The sequence below is a fragment of the Tenebrio molitor genome, chromosome 2, assembly GCF_963966145.1.
Source record: "Tenebrio molitor chromosome 2, icTenMoli1.1, whole genome shotgun sequence".
Taxonomy (NCBI): Eukaryota; Metazoa; Arthropoda; class Insecta; order Coleoptera; family Tenebrionidae; genus Tenebrio; species Tenebrio molitor.
In genome coordinates, this window is record NC_091047.1 from 26720450 (window position 1) to 26734037 (window position 13588).

The window sequence follows — 13588 nt, forward strand, 5'->3', positions numbered from 1 at the left end:
TTAAAAAATTGACGGCAGGAAGATTTACTTCGTATAAAAAAGTCATAGTTAAAGAAGCGCTTACTGCATAGACTTTGAGGATCCCAGTGTTATGAAGACATTTGAATTTCAGTGAAACAAGTTCGTTGGTCTTCCAGGAAATGTTTACGAAAAACAAAAAACAATTCAACAAAATTTTCTGTTGTCTTGAACAAGACTCGCATTTTGTATAATAAAAAATGTAAATTATACCCGCGAAAGTAAACATGTATAAACATGTATATTTAAGTGGACACAAACACACTGTATAAATTTGATATATTCCAAATGTTATCGATTTGAATGAAACCGACAAATATTGCGGTTTGGGGAGAACAACCAAAATGATATCCCTTTAAACTCAAAGATTTACAACCTTCATAAAATACCGCACACTCGAATCTCACTTTAGTTCTATAATCCTAAATCCGTTGCCCAAAATGAGACTATTAATCCTGGCAAGCATTAGATAGAATATCTTCATTATTATCGCTTGTAGCTCGAAGACAATGCAAACTCATGATACATTGCGTTTCAAAAATTAGATCTGACAGAATTCTTCTCCCCCAACTCAAAGCCACTCTGCAAACATATTAGGTATTATTATGTAATGGATTTGACAACAAATTATTACGACACTCAAGTGCATAGCCTTGAACACCTTACATGTGAAGCAATCACGACTCCACTTTTGTTTTTTATGGTTTGGTGGATTTCGGATGAATGTTCGTTGTCAAACTTTTATGTGACGTAAAACGAAACGTGTCAATTGAAATTTTGTCATCAGATTTGATAGCAATTTGATATTTCCCGACTTTGTTAATTTAATGTAAATAACTAACATAAAAGTAATAGCCAGATATTTTTCCCTTCCATTAGGATAGCTTCAGGTTTCACTTTTCTCATCATCCAACTTAAATACTCGATCGAGCCATTCGAAAGTTATGCGACAAACACGAGTTTATCGAAGTATTATTTTTCACTTCAATTGAAAGCAAAATATTAACTTGTCGTATTTTTTTCTAGCATAGTAATTTGCATATTAATTAAAACTAAAGGTAAAAGTCGTCACATGACTCAAACTAGTTTATACTTCAGTTGCTCATTAAGTAAAATACAATATTTACTGTAAAAGAAAATTATGTAGGTATATCTAATAATTTAGATTATATTCTGATTATTGAAGTAAATATTATTTACTAGATAAATATAAAATTACCGAGCTTCTAAGTGCAAAAACTTGTTTAAACGTTGTTTGGCCGTAAGTTGATAACTTATGTTGTTTCTAAATTTAGCTGCCTTCTCACAACAAATAATTTAAAATAATCAATAAAGCAGATTTTTTGGGGAAGTACCTACCTATTAATTATGATCGGAAACCAGTTCAAGATTACAAGATAAAGGTTACTTCATTTCGTCCTGGTGTATGCTTAAATTACTTTAATGGCACCATTAACTGTCAATATCCAATAATATGGATATAAAGTTACAAAAATAATTTTTATAGGAATAAACGCTGTTATCCTGGTGGGTGAAAAAATTAATAACGCGTAATTGCGTTTCATTTTTATCGATTTATAATATGTAATAGGATCACGTTCCGTGGGTAGTTATTAATGGATCTTTATATCGTGCGATCCATTGAATTTGTTATTGTTATTAGAGTTGGCGCTGGAACTGTCAATTTGTCTAATTTTGAACTATCGCGGCAAACGTCACATTTAATGACAATTGTAAAACAGAAAATGGCGAATTAAGAATTCGAGGGATTAAGAGAAAAATTACAATGGTAATGTTTATTTTATTAACCAATGTTACAACAGATGCTGAAAGTGTTCACCATTTTGTTCTAAACACAAACGGGCGCTTCGTTTGACTCCACTGATAGCATTTTGTAACATTAATTTATACACAAATAAGTGTATCGATTTAAAAAGACCCACGGCGTCAGTCCCAGCGCCAACTTTAATAACAAATTCAATGGATCGCTCGATATAAAAAGAAAAGAGCAACTTTTAATAAGTACCACATTTATTATTTAACGTTTGTTGAAGGGTCGATTGTGAACGCACCACGGAGCACGGGTTACAAATCACGGATCACCTGTTTAAATCTAACTACACTCTTTGGTTGTTTGTGTTTTTAGTATGTAGACTGACGAGTGGTGCGTTCACAATCGACTCTTCAACGCCAACTTTGAGGATAAATTTAAATGAACACCCGATAGTAGCTATACCAAACACAAACAATTACTAAATTACAGGAGACTACACGGATTTTTTTGAGTAAATACATTTTTCTTTTATCCACTAATGTTGTTACACAGTCTAGGACTGGTTTACAAATCTATGAGGGGCGTGATGACCAACTCAATAGACCGGGACCAATGGCTTAACGTGACTTCCGAATCACGAGATAGAATATAGCCTTTTTTTTTCGCCCTGGGTCGGAATCGAACCCGCGACCCTCGCGTCCCTGAGCCGAAACGGACTCCCTTAGGCTATATTCTTGTTTGAGTCAAACAAGAGGTAATAAACTATTAGAGCATTGCCCAAAACTGTAATTATTATCAATACCAATTAATTTTGATAATTTGTTTACTGTTCCATCTGAACGATTTATCACTGTTGGGTGGTGATATTAGCCGTTCAAATGATATGGTCGTCTTTGTATAAATACTTAAAAACTTTATTGTATGACAAAATGTTGATGTACAAGTGTTAAGTACCAAGGATAGTGGTAGACTCTTGTTTTTACCGCTATATCCCGACTTAAATAAGGGTGGGTGATTTCACCCCTCTCACAAGAGAAAGTAGGAAGGACTACCTGCTACAGTACCTGTTTCTAACAATAACGTTCAAAACTACATTATTTTGTACACCATCCTTCAATATTTATCAAAAATCGACAAGCTAGTCGGGATCTTAGTATGAGACCCAACATTTCAAACATCTGAAAACGAAGTAAATATAAATTGCTGCAACACACATTTGGAGTTTGAAAGCTGACAGTTGACAGTTTTCAGATACATATTGAAAAGAGGTGAATTCTAACATAAAAGAACGTACTGTTCTGAAATAAATGTTCCATATTGAATGGATGAACTGAATAAATGGAGCAAAGCTAACCCAAAACCAGCGTTATGTATAACGCGATGATGTCGCCAAAAAGGGATCAGACATTATTTATCGAAATATCTTAACATTAAGAAAAGGTTTAAATGCTCAAAAACTTCACCTAATGTTCCAGTATTTTGTTTTAAGAATGTACGATTAGGTAATTGTAAACTTTGTATCATGTTATATAAAATGATTAAATCATTTTCAGTTATTTCCGTGTAAATCAAAAGTGATACTCAGTAAAGTGAAAGTGGAAGTGAACTTGAAGAACTGGTCAAGGACTCATGCTGTATGTATAGATGCTATAGAAGTTCTTTAGTGTGATTTATGTACAGGAGAAAGTTCAATAAATGTGTTTTATACTCACGCACCTTAATTAACATTTCGTGTGACGAAACCATTTGTATCTTAATTCACTCCGCTTAGGAGGAAAACATAGTGAAAAAATACTTAATTGGAAAAATTACATTTGCAACATCATAGACGGTGGAAAATAGCTATTTACATAACAGTTAAGAAGTGCTTTATTTTGTGTAACGAGTGAAATGTTCGGGAGATAAGTTCGCGCCAAATTACACAAGTTGCACAAGATGACATTTCAAAACTTGCTTCATACAAGATTTTTTCTCATTTTGACAAGTACTTTAATAGTTATTTGCGATGCAAGACCGTTACATAGAACTTTACATGTGAGCACAGTACCTAACAACCGAAAGATAGCGAGCTTGTTATCTGTGCGAGCATGTAAAGTTCTGTAAAGGTCGAGCATTGTACAACGTTTTACGCTATATTGGGTAATAAATCTTTTATACTACAATTTCTTGCATTTTGTAGGGTAGTGCAGTCATTGAAAACATCTGATGAATGTTAGAATGACAACGCCCGATAAAACAATTTACCAAGCTAGCCCGTAAAGAGGCTCTTTACACGTAGAGACAAAGACAAATAAACAGAATATGTTTACGACCCAGGATACCGCAAAATTTAAACTGGCAAAATTATTAATTTCATGATTTGTATTGAAAATCAAGCAGTTAGGCTTATTTCCTTTGTCTGTTTGAAGTTTCGTCGAATTTGACACGTCTATGATTTGTGATTTATAGGTCGCAGAAAATTCAATATCATCAGTAATTCCGGAAAAATCTAACGCAAAATATATTTTTATGTTCGACACTGTCAGAATTTGAGAATTTTCTCCTATGTGAACGGATTTTGATAAATGTCACAACTTGTCAAAACGTAACGTCAAGCTCAATTTTAAAGATTTTAAGCGATTTGGAGCCTTTAAGGGGCTCGACGAACAAAAAAAAGGTCCAATTTACACACAAACTCGTCAAATAAACTACTATTTTATCACTTGTGTTGAAATAAATTCTTCATTTCTTATCAGTTGCGAAAAGAGTGACTTTCCGAAACTTCAGTCGATTTTGAAAAGTAGGTATCACATTTGATTTCAAAATTGGAACCATTTCATGTACCTTTTTCTTTCTCTGAAATCTGACAATAATTGATTTTGCTAAAATTAAAACTGATTTTATTTTTACAATAACTTCTGCTACCAATATGCCAAAATAATTTGAGTCTCCAACTTTTTGCAGTCAGCTTTCCAGCTTCCTTAGTAATTCAACCTCTATCAACTCTTTTGAGTAGTCTTTTTTTTTATTCCACCTTTTGCTCTTCATTGTTCTTATTTTATTATCATTTCGATATTGACTTTTATTTTAATTTTTATTCAAATTAAAATGTGTCCATTTTAAGATTATAGGCGATCGTAAATTAAATTTTGCACTTATGTTCACTTGGGATATCATATTATTTCCACACTTACGTGATTACTGGCTCTCCTTACTACCTCGTTGTGCAAACTTCACATACGCGCGATGATAATGTCCACATTCCACTTTTTCATTCTACTGAAGCGCTACCCACAGTGGTTGCTTTGTCGCTGAAGTTATTAGACATACCTTATCTCAGGCTTTGCAAACTTAGAAACTTTTATCATAGAACTTTTTATTTAAACCTGAAAATAATTATTACCGTGCAGCAAAAACTTCTCAGAACATTATTAGGTAAATAAGATTTTAGAAATTTTAGAATAGAAATAAGTATGTTCAATTTAATGAATTCTATCGCTCGTTGAAATAAAGAAAATCGTATTGTGTTTATGTATTACTATTTATTATAAATCATAATTCAATCACTCACGACTGTCAAAACCAAACAAAAGTGTAAAAGAAAACCACCTGCTACAGCCAAAGAACGGGAGGATTATTAATTACTTCTGTAAATAATGGACACAATCGAAAGATCACTTAATTCTGCTAACGACCATCGGAGCCTTAAGAAGGGTAGAATAAATATTTATTGAAAAAAAATCGGCCGCAGTGACGTTAAAATATTAAGTAATTTATTCGTCCAGCGATCACGTTTAATAAAAGCCACCCACATAAATCTTATTCCTAGAGAGAAGTTACACCTTTTTCGTACAAGAATTGTGAATGACACTTGCATTTATTAACATTCATCCGTCTAACATTTTTCGTAACAAACGTTCAAGTACAAAGAGAGCGGTTTGAATTTCGAACCTTCTTCCCAGAACGAACCGAATAAACATTATCAATTACAAATTTGTGTGACTTCGAAAATGATCCAAAAATTCTCACGTTCCAGGCGATTGCGTGCAAAATTTCAAACACAGAGGTCGTTGTCTGCCACAAGAATCTGATAAATGGAGCGATTTGTAACGTTTTCTTGTCCTCCCAGAAAAAAATTAATTTCAAAGCAAATCGGCCGACAACTCCTGCAGAAAGTTTGAGATTTTTTTGAATTTATTAAACCAAGTATTTCTATTAATTTTTTCACCGACATTGCGAAGAATCCGTTTTGAAAAGGTCGCACGTGCGATGATAAATCATTCCGTGAAATATCGGACGTTTCATTACCACACGACACAAATGGAGCAATTTGGATTCCGGTGGAAATAATTGATTTAAATTCATCGGTTGGACTCTTGACGAGAAGTCTTTTGGTCGCTTTTTATTGAAATGTCTGCTTCGCACACTGGACAAAAAATTGCAATCGTTTAAATTACATTTGCAGGATTCCTCCTGCGGGAGAGGTCGCAGAGAAATGTTTTTATTGTTTGAGGACAGGTTGTACAGAATTACCGCAAGATATTTGGATAGAGAAGTCTGGAGTAAAAATCAAAACTAAATTAAAATGGAAAACGTCGAGAATCATAAAATATTTTCATAAATTTGTACTATAAATGGCCATAGCTGATAATATCGCGCGTTCAAATGAAATCCTGAGCTGGGAAGGCGTTGGAAACCGTCAATTGTTGTGCTTTTTTAAAGTGTAGATTAATTGGAGCATGTTGACAGCTAATCTAAAGTTTAAAGCCAAAAATATCTTACTTCTTTCTTTGCAATGTTTTAAATTAAAAATAGAATAACGTAACGATTCCTATTCTCGAAGCAAATATCTAAGGTCACCCTTTGCTGAAAACAAACATGTTTAATTATGTCCCGATTAAACATAAACAAATGTCATTCGTGTCAAATAGCGGGAAATTCAAACTTTACACTGTTCTAAACGGTTTAATTTTTCCAGCGCCTACACAGCCCAGGATTTCATTTGAACGCGCCATAGTAGATTATATCATAAAGAGTAGCAGTGAGCCTTTTTGTGCTAAGCCCAGAGATTGAAGACAGAGCCGAAGTCGAGGTTGAAACTGGGCGAATCTTCACGCGTATCACAAAGAAAAAAATCGCACATGCCTTAAGGCTCTCTATCAGTACCGAAAATGTATACGAGAAAACACCCATTTTTTACCGATAAATAACATCTTTAATCTTCAATTCTAAAGGGAGATGGATATTTATACAGGATGACAAAGGTGTTTTCTATGTCAGGACAGGTTAATTATTTTTAAATTTTGATCCGAACGCCTTAAAAAACACAATAATTGAAAAACTTTTCATACATTTTTCTCCAAACCTATTTCTTTGCCAATCTTTTGACTTACACCAAAATGACGAGCATCTTGCGAACTAGGTAGGTGTGTGTTTACTTTTTTAGTAAATGGAATATAATTCTCTCTATTTAAAAATAATGAATCGAAGCAACGTAACTTTTGCATCGAAAAATTCCTCTTCGAGGGGTGATTTATAAGCCCTCATAATTTATATTGCCCCCCTGGAGAGCGGTCGGACTCGCCGCCTCGCTACTGCTTTAAATAGACACAGACCTAGGTACCAATTCTGTTTGCCGATTTTGTCTACAAATACTTCGACTGCGTCTTTAAAATTTAATTTCATACTGTCCGGTAGATGTTCGATTACATTATCAATAGAGCATTAAGCATTAAAAATCGGTAAAATAGGCAGGGAAAAAGGCATTAAAAATTCGAAGATAAACATTGACAATTAAATGTTGCTATAAGTATTATTGTTTCAGTGATTCACTGTACACTATAGAAAAAAAACATCATTTACAACAATCAAATACATTTTCTCAAAATTCACTGATTTTTGACAGATCTTACAAAAAAACAACACGAAAGCATCACTTGAAAAAATAAGACTTCTAAAGTTCCGCACAAATTTATTTAATTTGTCGGTAACTTTCGACATTATGACAGAAACGATTCTTATTGTAAAAAAATTGAAAGTGAACGAATATCACAGAAAGAAAGTAATTTCCAGGTAAAACGAGATAAAAGCAGAAAGGGGGATTTAAGTTACACTGTGGATTATAGGAAAACTCGAGTCAGGTAATGTAGATACCGTAATGGGATAGGATTTTCTATGAACTGTAGGTAAAATTAGTTCGTTGCTGCTATGTATTCCATGAAAAACAAAATTTATGTCAAAATTGGCAGTTATATAAGCCAAATGGGCTTTTTTTAGGAAATGATCAATTTGAGTCCGGTAGGTGAGTTACAACAGGGAAGCAATACTTACCAGACTGTTTTATTTTTATAAATCAAATCTGACAGTGAAAAGTTAAAAAGTCAAAAAATATTCGGTCATTGTTGTAACATAACATATTTAGCCGTGACAACCAAAAACAAGATAGTGGAACGTATTGATATGAAAATACAGGGTGTTTCTGAAATAAGTACATTAATTTTAACTGGTAATAGAACTCATCAAAAGGAACAACTTTTCTCTCTGCCATTTTGGCGAAAAACGTTGCGTAGTGGCTTAGGAAAGATTTTCCTAAAACCGTTCATATCTCCAAAACTAAGCTACCTAAAAACGTGAAACAACCAGATTCTTACGAAGTGGATTTTTTGCTATACGGGTAGATTTATTTGAATTTCGATTTCGGCGTAATAACACGTTTTCTGGATGAAAATGGATGTTTTTTTCATATTAGCGCTGATCTCAATTAGCCATTGCAGTATTTAGTGGCGTAGGGCTATTTTAGTGAAAAATCTCTCCAATTTTTTTTTGGAATTAAACATCGTTTTTCGGCAAAATGGTAGATAGAAAAGTTGTTCCTTTTGACGAGTTCTATTACCAGTTAAAATTAATGTACTTATTTCTGTTACACGTTGTATGTAACTTGTGTTTCAACCTATGTTTATTGGCGCGTGGAGTTCCAGTATCGACATACAATTTCGGATTCATGGATAACTTGATTACAAATTAATTTGATCGCTCTTTATAAGATCACAAAATTCCAAATATATAATTCTTCTCGGAAGTTTTCCTAATCTGCCGTGTCCAAATTACCTGCCCCCTGGCTGTTTCGGCTAGCTAAAGGATCATTATTGGACGACACCGTTATTCATCCCCATTTCAGGTACAATCTTGAATATAAATTTGCTGTGTTTGTTTATACATATTTCTATTTATTTTGACTGCGTCCTAGTAACTAGAAGTTGAGTTATTATCCGAGTGCGTTTTAAAAATGGGTGTCCATGGTAAGAATAAGATTTCTACAAACGGTTACCGGAAAAGTATAAAACGTAGAATGAAGGCAATACGTAATAAGAGGTAAATATAATGAATATAATTTCTTTTTCAATTTTACTCTGTCTTACTTTTCGCAACTGTACGACACTTGCAATCTGCAGCTATGTTACTCGTATTTATTACAATTATGTTATTGTTACATGTTATTCTTATGCTTTTTTAGATCAAACAGTACTTTTCAATTGTTTCATTGCCAACAGACTCAGTCATTGTTGATCACGCTGTACAAAGACAAAAGCAAATAAGAATTAGTTAATTACTTTAATTTAAGCAGTAAAAAAACGTAACAGTGCTTTTGAAATCAACAATGCCGAAACAATCAAGGTTCGCGCAGGGCAAGCAACAATATCATATGCGTAAGATTACTACTGGCGGGAATTAATCTGCACTGTGTTGTTTTGGAACTCGTAATGTAAAGTAGGTACGGTGTTTACCTGCATGTCACTATTTACAAAACATAATTACAGAGCCAAAAATAATGTATATTTATTTAATTATGAAAATAAACTGATTTATAATTTCAAAATTTTTTATTTTCTTACTTATAAATTTAAATCATATTCTGGGGAATCCGACGGAAATTTCGTAAAGCGGCTCGGGATTTAGAAACAGGGCAGAGTAGCAGGTAGTCTCCTTTGGGCGAAGTGCTCCTCTTCACACTAGGAGGTAACAAATACTAATCCCCTCATTATTAGCACTGCATGGTAGTGCCTGTCGTAAAACGGTCAGCAGGTGTTGTATGGTTGGTTGTATAGTTACGAAATAGATATTTTCGTTGGGTGATGGGCACCCTTAAGGCGGCATATCTGAAAGCAATTAAAATAATATCACTATGACATTTACAAATTTCTACTATGTATGGACTAGTTAAGTTTATAAAAATTTTACAAAAAAATGTAAAGATAAACTATTTTCTAAAAACTAGTTAGATTACGTAATATGCCTTGTAAAAGTTAAATATTTTAAATACCTTATGCTACAACCCTGGACATTCTTTCTTTTAAATTTAGTTTTAAATGTTAATCCAGAATGCACTATTAGAATATGACACGGCAGTTCTGTGACACCTCTATAGGTACATACGAGTATAAGTTACGGTGACCGATAAATCTCGCGGGCAAAGACAAAGCAAGCTGAGTAAATATTTAAGCAAATTACTGGTTAATTTAATTACTTTTCCGCATACAACGGTGGAATCATTCCGTATGAATATCGATCCGATTCAGTCGTCTTTTTTGCAATTAATTCGAGTGTAAAGCTTAATCAGAGATAACGCATTAGATAAATTTGTTGATTAAAAACCCGGAAATGGTAAATATTAATTAAAAGCTGAATTACTTAAATTAATCAAAAGCTGAATGAGACTTGGGTTTGAATTTTTTTTTTCAATATGTTGCGGCGAATGTCATTTATTAGGGCACCAAGTGAATAGTGGATAACTTCTATGACGTAAATGGTGCAAATAGTGTGCCATTGTTACAAAAATGTGGAAAATATCGGACAAGGGGGGATGTACCGATAATAATTTATGAAAGTGATCTAATAATTTTCGTGTTTCGGTTCTTTATAGGCAGAAAATTGTTCTTTTATAACCTAATGACTCATGCGAAGGAATACTAAATGATTAGAGACTTGTCTAAGAGCCTTGCAATTGCTTCAACTAAAAGCTCGCCTTTATGTTGAATAAAGGTACGAAAATTCATACTGCAAATGGATTTAAAGTGAAAATGTAAACATTTTACGTTCTTCTGCTTTCTAAGTTTTTGAGCGCGCTCAAGTTATTGTAGTATAATTATAATTATGTATTTTATTTTTTATTTAAATGGAAAATTTTAATTTATCAAGTCAAAGACAAAGTACATAGCAAAATTGGTTTGCTCTGGACTTAGGTACCAAAAGATCGATTTACAATTAAACATAAGGAACTTCTACAAAATATACAAATATCAAATTTTATCATGCATTTATTAAATTATAAATTTAATTACATATTCTAAAGTCTTTATGCTAACCTATATCCTAGATCATTGCAAATGTTAACTGATTTAAGATGAATTAGTTCAATTTCATTTTGAATTCAGATCTGTCCTTCCATAAATTGAAAAAATTTTTATTTCAGGTGCAGCATGTTTTGAAATAGCATCAGTTTTTCATCTCTTCCGTTAAACTTAACAGGTAAGTTCTAGATGTAGAAATCGTCGAATTTTATTCTAAACAGTGTCAATCATTAAAATTACTTTTGACTTTATTATGTATCTCAAAAGGAGACGAGGAAGAAAATTGAAATTGAAAGTGAAATGTTGCGCAGACAACATGTTCTGTTCTGTTCATGAGACCGGGCGACTGACGAAAAAACTTTTTGCTTACTTTTTATCCGATTTGAACAAATGACCGATCAAACGAAATAGTTCAGAATATAAAGTCCATTCAAAAATCAAAAAACCACCAACGTCGCAGTTTCCTCGATAATTACTATCGGCAACGCTGTTTAGTATAAAATTTGATGAGAATTGTAATTTTTAGGTTAAGTGTTTATTAAATGTCTTGATTTTCTAGGCATGTTTAAGTAAAAATAATAAGAATCAATAAATAAATGAAACGTGCTGCTAATAAAACAATATGAACGGAATTCAAAGCAATTGAATTTTATTTTGAATCAAATAAATGTCATAATTTATAGTTACCAACATAGTATGAAAAAATATCTACCTAGGGTTTTTTAAATTTTACCAACCTAAAGCAACAGGTGGTGGTTTTTTGATTTTTGAATGGACTTTACTTCAACATTATCTGATCCGATATTTTTTTCGATATCTATTTTCTGACAGACGATAGTCCACTTTTTTTTCAAATTACACTGTACGGGTGATTCAAGTTTTACCGACCGCACGATAAACCCTATTAAAAAATTAGTAAAAATTACGAAACTGTAGGGTTACATTCCCTAGATGTGTGTAATCTATTTTCCCTTATCGTTATCACTTCATTCAGAGCTATAAAATTAAGAAAGTCGATTTTGAGCAAAAAAAAAGTTTTTTTCGTACACGCTCATAATTCACAATTAATTCAAATAAAACATTTATAAAATTCGTATCAAAAGAAAATTATTAGTTATTAGTTATTAATTATTCCAATTTTAACATTAACAGCGAAAATGACTAACAACTACAGTGTCAAAAAATAAATACCTCATTGTTGGTATAGTTTTCCCATTTATAATTTGGTTTTATGGCAGTGCAATTATTAGGGGCTGGGGTTGTGGTTTTGGCAATAGTGAACATATTGTAATCTGGTCAGACAACAGACCTTCTTTTACAGTCCTAGGATTTATGGCGGTAGTTGCCTATTGTCGGGGCATTTAACTCCCTGACAACAGGGCTGGTAGTAAAACCAAATTATAAATGGGAAAACTATAAACATCTGTTGACCTAAAGGGTACTATAAACAATCCACGTCAGCCTCTTTTGTAGAAGTGACCGCTTAATTTAATAATAAATCATAGTTAAATGTTGCACAAAACCGATGATGTTTTCATGATTTCAACGACACCAAATCTAGCGGGAAATATTTACCTGTTTCATTAAAAAATTGAAATTTTTACAGAATATTCTACAGCGATACACAATCACCCTGTATATATTTTTCTATTCGTTCTTATAGAGAATTTTCTTCTGAATATCGGTACATTAAAAAAAGAACAAATTTAATTTAATTGAAAAAAAATTGAAAAATCAAAAATCAAGCAACCAAATTTACAAACAATAAAAAATCTATTCTAGTTGTTCAAAATTGCCATCGTGCTGTTCCAGACACTGACGACACCTTCTAGAAACGCCCATCGTTGTATTCAGTAAAAAAATGGTGGTATAAGAAATAAATTGAAAAAGTAGTTCAGACACAGACAGACACAAACATACCGGGATATCAAAAATTATCTTTGTCAAAGGTGGTCATCAATTGGAAAACGTCCGTCTCAACTTATTTCGTGTGATGATTTCTTCGGTACGAACGATTGGCCTACCAGCACCTTTTTTGTGAGTCACAGACATTCAAAAAATGACACAAATGCTTTGACAATTATTTGAAAATCCATGACCACCTTTGACCAACATAATTTTTGATATCCCGGTATATATTTTCAAAGCAAAATCCAACAATGATGACAACAAATTCTAAAAAATGCCACAAAAATATGTTCTATGCATTTATACAGTTGGTTGCGAAAAAAACGGGAAATGAAAATTTTCCTGATGTAAATTTGGTTTTGTCCATTTGTCAATTAATTGTCTACTTGACAATACCTAGCAAATAATTCTTAAAAATGTCATTGGCCATAGTTCTAATCTATCTCTCTAAAGAAGTTTTCACCTAAGAAAAATTTTTTAAAATGTGTCCATTTTATTCTGACAGTTGCCTTTTTTTTGCAACCAACTGTACATACATATAATTATATTTGCAATATGTACT

At 32.7% G+C, this 13588-nt stretch overlaps 1 protein-coding gene across 3 annotated transcripts in view; it reads left to right on the forward strand.

Annotated features, from left to right (window-relative positions):
- The window catches only part of LOC138122670 (oxytocin receptor-like), a 206748-nt gene that overhangs the window by 104193 nt on the left and 88967 nt on the right, over window positions 1–13588 (forward strand). For 2 of the 3 annotated variants that reach the window (XM_069036924.1, XM_069036927.1), the window contains exon 1: window positions 11209–11296. The exons of the other annotated variant lie outside the window; for it this stretch is intronic. The gene's annotated coding sequence lies outside the window, so the exon portion shown is untranslated. Of the gene's footprint in view, window positions 1–11208; window positions 11297–13588 lie in introns of those variants that run through there. 3 annotated transcript variants of the gene reach the window in all.